The sequence below is a fragment of the Salmo salar genome, chromosome ssa27 (genome assembly GCF_905237065.1).
Source record: "Salmo salar chromosome ssa27, Ssal_v3.1, whole genome shotgun sequence".
Classification (NCBI taxonomy): domain Eukaryota; kingdom Metazoa; phylum Chordata; class Actinopteri; order Salmoniformes; family Salmonidae; genus Salmo; species Salmo salar.
Window position 1 is genome coordinate 6,119,133 of NC_059468.1, and position 8,607 is coordinate 6,127,739.

Below are 8,607 nucleotides of genomic sequence, written 5' to 3' on the forward strand. Positions count from 1 at the left end.
TAACCTTTATTTAACTAGGCAAGTCAGTTAAGAACGTAGTCTTATTTACAATGAGTGCCTACTAAAAGGCAAAAGGACTCCTGCGGGGACAGCGGCATAGGACAAAACACACATCAAGACAAGAGAGACAACACAACACTACATAAAGAGAAGCCTAAGACAACATAGCATGGCAGCAACACATGACAACACAGCATGGTAGCAACACAACATGAAAACAACATGGTAGCAACACAACATGGCAGCAGCACAACATGGTACAAACATTATTGGGCACAGACAACAGCACCAAGGGCAAGAAGGTAGAGACAACAATAGATCACACAAAGCAGCCACAACTGTCAGTAAGAGACTCCATGATTGAGTCTTTGAATGAAGAGATTGAGATAAAACTGTTGTCGTGACGTTGTATTAGTTAATGTGACGACTGTTGCTCATCGAATGATTAACTGTTTATAATTGCATGATTAAATGAATCAAGCAATGAATCAAGCAATTATTAACTCATTAACCTGGGGCACCATGGAAAAATTTGTTTTATTGAGTTTCTATTTCCCAAATTAACTCAAGGAATATCAGAATATCGATTTTACAACAGTCGCTAAATTAATCAATTTCCTCTACAGTCTCATTTCTGAACGTCGCATAATCCGGGAATCTGCACGAACCCGGGCTCCACCAATGGGTTTACCACACCAATTTAGTTGATTATTTATTTACTAGCAAGCTAAAATGATGATAAAAGATACACATACACAAAACACAGTCTAGGCTATTGATTAGGACTTAGTATAACGGGTCAACACACTATGGCGCGTGTTACCCAAAATGGGGATTTAAAAGAGAGAGAAACAAAGAAAGTACACGAGAGAAATATACATTTGGGTTCATTTGTCAGCTATGCTTATTTTAACTCTAGCCTTGCCCCGAACTGCCGCTCTTATGGGTCAGAATATAATGATGTAATTAAGTGTTGGAGGTCTCAGATGGGGCGTCCCGCGTGGCTCGTTTAGGCTTCTCAAGGACGCACTGCTCCAACGCAACTCTCTGGTTGTCCTCACGATGTCAGTGTCCCTTTTGGCTTAGTGGTCTGATTCCTCGTCCTTGCTTTGGAAGGGGGCTTCTGAGGACAGACAGCTCTGTAGCTCAGAGCTCACAGCATAGGAATGAAACAGCGTAGATACCACGATTCGATGAAGAGTGGAGGCTAGGTGGTTCGGCTTGAATTCACCCGCTTAGACACAGCTACTCATCCGTAGCTTGGGTAGAAAAAGATTTCTTTGTCTTCAACCTTGTGTTGCGTTTTGGGGTTCGTTGACCATTCAGACCGTGGCTGCAGCCTGGGGTCAGTTAGTCTAATATGTTAATTCTTCAGTCTCCTGTCTTATACCCTCGGGTCAGAAGTGGGCGTAACCGCCTTTAGGGCAATTCTCTGGGCATACCAAGTTAAGGGACAAGGCCTAGATTTTACTCAAATCCAATTTTAGACCACTAACTTCACATCTCATCTTTACCAAAACATTGTCTTTGATTTGGATATTTTCCACACAACGTACAATGTATAAACATCAGGCATATACTGGGAAAACTCTTAAAGGTACAATGTTTTCATAATAACGTCATCTGTTAACCTTTAATAATAAAACAAAAATTACATACATTTTCATATTCCATCAATTGTTGTGGCTGACGGAAACCATTGTTCCAAAGTCCCTTTATTGTATATTTAATGTTCTGAGGCCAGTTCTCCATAGTGAGGACAAAGGAATTTCTCTGTGTCCTAAGATTTATCATGGGCGTGAGGGGTCATAAAACCCCCACATCCTCATACCCCTAGATCTCTCCTCCTCTGTTGGGGGTTGAGAGATAATCTGTAGGTTTGTGGTCTCCTGTAACCTGACCTGATCAGGACAGTCATGACACTATCCAGTTTGAGTGTTTGTTGCTCTCGTTCCAGTCGCTAGCTGCAGCGAACTGAAAAGATGAGCGACCCAGGGATGTGTGTGCTTTGGGGATCTTTAACAGAATGTAACTGGCAGAACGGGTGTTGTATGTGGAGGATGAGGGCTGCAGTAGATATCTCATATAAGGGGGAGTGAGGCCTAAGAGGGATTTATAAATAAGCATCAACCAGTGGGTTTCGCGACGGGTATACAGAGATGACCAATTTACAGAAGAGTATAGAGTGCAGTGATGTGTCCGATGAGGAGCATTGGTGACAAATCTGATGGCCGAATGGTAAAGAACATCTAGCCACTCGAGAGCACCCTTACCTGCCGATCTATAAATTAAGTCTCCGTAATCTAGCATGGGTAGGCTGGTCATCTGAATCAGGGTTAGTTTGGCAGCTGGGGTGAAAGAGGAGCGATTATGATAGAGGAAACCAAGTCTAGATTTAACTTTAGCCTGCAGCTTTGGTATGTGCTGAGAGAAGGACAGTGTACTGTCTAGCCATACTCCCAAGTACTTGTATGAGGTGACTACCTCAAGCGCTAAACCCTCAAAGGTAGTAATTACACCTGTGGGGAGAGGAGCATCCTTCTTACCAAACCACATGACCTTTGTTTGGAGGTGTTCAGAACAAGATTAAGGGCAGAGAAGCTTGTTGGACACTAAGAAAGCTTTGTTGTAGAGCATTTAACACAAAATCTGGGGAGGTGCCAGCTGAGTATAAGACTGTATAATCTGCATATAAATGGAGGAGAGAGCTTCCTACTGCCTGAGCTATGTTGTTGTTGTAAATTGAGAAGAGCGTGGGGCCTAGGATCAAGCCTTGGGGTACACCCTTGGTGACAGGCAGTGGCTGAGACAGCAGATGTTGTGACTTTATACACTGCACTCTTTGAGAGAGGTAATTAGCAAACCAGGCCAAGGACCCCTCAGAGACACCAATACTCATTATCTGGCCCACAAGAATGGAATGGTCTACCGTATCAAAAGCTTTGGCCAAGTCAATAAAAATAGCAGCACAACATTGCTTAGAATCAATGGCGATGGTGACATCATTGAGGACTTTTAAGGTTGCAGTGACACATCCATAACCTGAGCGGAAACCAGATTGCGTACCAGAGAGAATACTATAGACATCAAGAAAGCCAGTCAGTTGATTATTGACAAGTTTTTCCAACACTTTTGATAAACAGGGCAAAATAGAAATAGGCCTATAACAGTCAGGATCAGCTTGATCTCCCCTTTAAATAAAGGACAAATCATGGCTGCCTTCCAAGCAATGGGAACCTACCCAGAGAGGAGAGAAAGGTTAAAAAGGTCAGAGATAGGTGTGGCGATTATAGGGGCAGCAACCTTAAAGAAGAAAGGGTCTAAACCATCTAACCCAGATGTTTTTTGGGGGTCAAGTTTAAGGAGGTCCTTTAGCATCTCGGACTCAGTGACCGCCTGCAGGGAGAAACTTTGTAGTGGGGCAGAGGAAAAAGAGGGAGGAGCATCGGGGCTAGTCACATTAGAAGGGGTGGGAGATGAGGAAATGTTGGACGGGCAAGGAGGCATGGCTGAGTCAAATAGGAATCCTGACTTAATGAAGTGGTGATTAAAAAGCTCAGCCATATGCTTCTTGTCAGTAACAACCACATCATCAACTTTAAGGGACATGGGCAGCTGTGAAGAGGAGGGTTTATTCTCCAGGTCTTTAACCGTTTTCCAAAACTTCTTGGAGTTAGACCCAAAGAGAGAGAACTGCCCCTTAAAGTAACTAACTTTGGCCTTCCGGTATAGCCTGAGTGCACTTATTTCTCATTTGCCTGAACGAGAGCCAGTCAGCCTGAGTATGCATGTGCCGAGCCTTTCGCTAAATGCAATTCTTGAGGTGGAGTAACTCTGCAAGGTCACAGTCGAACCAGGGGCTGAACCTGTTTTTAATTTAAATGTTCTTTAGGGGGGCGTGTTTGTTAACAATATCACTGAAATTATAAAAAAAGAAGGTCCAAGTGTCTTCGACAGAGGGGATCAAACTGATTCTATTCCAATTTACAGAGGCCAGGTCATCAAGGAAGGCTTGCTCATTAAAGTTTCTTAGCAAGCGTCTATGACAAGACAGGACAGGTTGTTTCACTGAGCAGCCACATGATGATGATGATTGTAATAGGAATTTCCAGGTGAACAAAAGAGAAGAGCAGTCATAGACACAGTCAATCATAAATCAATTGAGTTTAATACAAGTTGCAACAGGGAGATACCATCCAGCATAGAAGCAGAGAAATGTCTAACTGGCCTCTTGGAGACAAGCCCCTTATATACTAATCAGACAGCACCAGGTGTACTGTAAACACCAGCCTGAGAGGCTTGCAGGAAGTCAAAACAAAAGGCAGTGACTGTCAGCTGCTACAGAATCACAAAATATTTTATTTTTATTTAACTAGGCAAGTCAGTTAAGAACAAATTCTGATTTACAATAACAGCCTAGGAAGAGTGGGTTGTTCAGGGGCAGAACGACCTTGTCAGCTCGGGGATTCGATCTAGCAACCTTTCGGTTAATGGCCCAACGCTCTAACCACTAGCCTACCTGCCACCCACACAATAATCAGTGTGTCCTTGGTCCTTGTACCTCCAGTCTCGCGTCAATCACTATAAACAGATATGAGTTTACTCCATGACATGCAGCATCTCATCTAGTGAACATTACAGAAAGAACACTGGACATAATCTGTATTATACATTACATATTACATTACATTTAAGTCATTTAGCAGACGCTCTTATCCAGAGCGACTTACAAATTGGTGCATTCACCTTATGATATCCAGTGGAACAACCACTTTACAATAGTGCATCTAAATCTTTTAAGGGGGGGGGGTTAGAAGGATTACTTTATCCTATCCTAGGTATTCCTTAAAGAGGTGGGGTTTCAGGTGTCTCCGGAAGGTGGTGATTGACTCCGCTGTCCTGGCGTCGTGAGGGAGCTTGTTCCACCATTGGGGTGCCAGAGCAGCGAACAGTTTTGACTGGGCTGAGCGGGAACTGTGCTTCCTCAGAGGTAGGGGGGCCAGCAGGCCAGAGGTGGATGAACGCAGTGCCCTTGTTTGGGTGTAGGGCCTGATCAGAGCCTGAAGGTATGGAGGTGCCGTTCCCTTCACAGCTCCGTAGGCAATCACCATGGTCTTGTAGCGGATGCGAGCTTCAACTGGAAGCCAGTGGAGAGAGCGGAGGAGCGGGGTGACGTGAGAGAACTTGGGAAGGTTGAACACCAGACGGGCTGCGGCATTCTGGATGAGTTGTAGGGGTTTAATGGCACAGGCAGGGAGCCCAGCCAACAGCGAGTTGCAGTAATCTAGACAGGAGATGACAAGTGCCTGGATTAGGACCTGCGCCGCTTCCTGTGTGAGGCAGGGTCGTACTCTGCGAATGTTGTAGAGCATGAACCTACAGGATCGGGTCACCGCCTTGATGTTAGTGGAGAACGACAGGGTGTTGTCCAGGATCACGCCAAGGTTCTTAGCACTCTGGGAGGAGGACACAAGGGAGTTGTCAACCGTGATGGCGAGATCATGGAACGGGCAGTCCTTCCCCGGGAGGAAGAGCAGCTCCGTCTTGCCGAGGTTCAGCTTGAGGTGGTGATCCGTCATCCACACTGATATGTCTGACAGACATGCAGAGATGCGATTCGCCGCCTGGTTATCAGAAGGGGGAAAGGAGAAGATTAATTGTGTGTCGTCTGCATAGCAATGATAGGAGAGACCATGTGAGGATATGACAGAGCCAAATGACGTGGTGTATAGCGAGAATAGGAGAGGGCCTAGAACAGAGCCCTGGGGGACACCAGTGGTGAGAGCGCATGGTGCGGAGACAGATTCTCGCCACGCCACCTGGTAGGAGCGACCTGTCAGGTAGGACGCAATCCAAGCGTGGGCCGCGCCGGAGATGCCCAACTCGGAGAGGGTGGAGAGGAGGATCTGATGGTTCACAGTATCAAAGGCATCAGATAGGTCTAGAAGGATGAGAGCAGAGGAGAGAGAGTTAGCTTTAGCAGTGCGGAGAGCCTCCGTGACACAGAGAAGAGCAGTCTCAGTTGAATGCCCAGTCTTGAAACCTGACTGATTAGGATCAAGAAGGTAATTCTGAGAGAGATAGCAGGAGAGCTGGCCAAGGACGGCACGTTCAAGAGTTTTGGAGAGAAAATAAAGAAGGGATACTGGTCTGTAGTTGTTGACATCGGAGGGATCGAGTGTAGGTTTTTTCAGAAGGGGTGCAACTCTCGCTCTCTTGAAGACGGAAGGAACGTAGCCAGCGGTCAAGGATGAGTTGATGAGCGAGGTGAGGTAGGGGAGAAGGTCTCCGGAAATGGTCTGGAGAAGAGAGGAGGGGATAGGGTCAAGTGGGCAGGTTGTTGGGCGGCCGGCCGTCACAAGACGCAAGATTTCATCTGGAGAGAGAGGGGAGAAAGAGGTCAAAGCACAGGGTAGGGCAGTGTGAGCAGGACCAGCGGTGTTGTTTGACTTAGCAAACGAGGATCGGATATCGTCAACCTTCTTTTCAAAATGGTTGATGAAGTCATCCGCAGAGAGGGAGGAGGGGGGGAGGAGGATTCAGGAGGGAGGAGAAGGTAGCAAAGAGCTTCCTAGGGTTAGAGGCAGATGCTTGGAATTTAGAGTGGTACAAAGTGGCTTTAGCAGCAGAGACAGAAGAGGAGAATGTAGAGAGGAGGGAGTGAAAGGATGCCAGGTCCGCAGGGAGGCGAGTTTTCCTCCATTTCCGCTCGGCTGCCCGGAGCCCTGTTCTGTGAGCTCGTAGTGAGTCGTCGAGCCACGGAGCAGGAGGGGAGGACCGAGCCGGCCTGGAGTATAGGGGACAGAGAAAATCAAAGGATGCAGAAAGGGAGGAGAGGAGGGTTGAGGAGGCAGAATCAGGAGATAGGTTGGAGAAGGTTTGAGCAGAGGGAAGAGATGATAGGATGGAAGAGGAGAGAGTAGCGGGAGAGAGAGAGCGAAGGTTGGGACGGCGCAATACCATCCGAGTAGGGGCAGAGTGAGAAGTGTTGGATGAGAGCAAGAGGGAAAAGGATACAAGATAGTGGTCGGAGATTTGGAGGGGAGTTGCAATGAGATTAGTGGAAGAACAGCATCTAGTAAAGATGAGGTCAAGCGTATTGCCTGCCTTGTGAGTAGGGGGGGAAGGTGAGAGGGTGAGGTCAAAAGAGGAGAGGAGTGGAAAGAAGGAGGCAGAGAGGAATGAGTCAAAGGTAGACGTGGGGAGGTTAAAGTCACCCAGAACTGTGAGAGGTGAGCCATCCTCAGGAAAGGAACTTATCAAGGCGTCAAGCTCATTGATGAACTCTCCAAGGGAACCTGGAGGGCGATAAATGATAAGGATGTTAAGCTTGAAAGGGCTGGTAACTGTGACAGCATGGAATTCAAATGAGGAGATAGACAGATGGGTCAGGGGAGAAAGAGAGAATGTCCACTTGGGAGAGATGAGGATTCCAGTGCCACCACCCCGCTGGCTCGATGCTCTAGGGGTATGCGAGAACACGTGGGCAGACGAAGAGAGAGCAGTAGAAGTAGCAGTGTTATCTGTGGTAATCCATGTTTCCGTCAGCGCCAGGAAGTCTAGGGACTGGAGGGTAGCATAGGCTGAGATGAACTCAGCCTTGTTGGCTGCAGACCGGCAGTTCCAGAGGCTGCCGGAGACCTGGAACTCCACGTGGGTCGTGCCCGCTGGGACCACCAGGTTAGAGTGGCAGCGGCCACGCGGTGTGAAGCGTTTGTATGGCCTGTGCAGAGGGGAGAGAACAGGGATAGACATACACATAGTTGACAAGCTACAGAAGTGTTGTTTCTTGTATTATTGTCTCTTGTCTCTTTAGAGAACTGTTTCACTTTGATATCCTTTTTCTTCTGTCCTGATTTTCTCTTTCTTTTCTTCTGTTAACTAGATATTCTTTGTTGTTCTTCGTTAGCTAGCTAGCTTCTTCCAAAAGAGGCCCTAGCAACTGCTTAGCAACTGGTAAACAATTCAGCTAGCTAAGATAACTACAATTTTATGAAAAATAGTTATTTTTCAAAAGCCTATCTTCTTTGTTTGTTGCTTGTTTTTTCTCCTATTCAGTCTTGCAGTTTTCTTTTGCTTTTTTCCGATGTACTTCACTCTGCTCAAATTGGAGTTCCGGAACTTATAAATTATAGGAAATTATAGAAAGGGAAAATATATACATATGCTAAACATTGTTTATCACTCTAAACTGAATATGAACTTTGTTCACCTGCAATATTACCATTAGGATGATGATAAGTGACTGACACAACTAGCTAAGTATTACATTTTATTCACTCCTTCATACCCCAAGATGGCATTCTAGGCAGAGAGCTGTAGTGCCGTGAAAGACTGGCCACCATGTCTGTGTTGTGCCATGCCACGGTCACACTGTTTACTGTAGTCTGGGTAATAAACCATTGAGACACCGAGTCAACATTTCATCTCAACTTTGCCCTCATCAAGTTCCTGAAATTATAGAGAGAACAAAATGAAACTTTACTGTAATCTCAACACCAAGGTGGAATCCTTCACACGTTTATTACATGGGTCATCAGATTGTTGTCTCCAGACAATGTTTCAGGTCAACTGAGTTAATCTATTTAGTCTCACAAAACTATACAG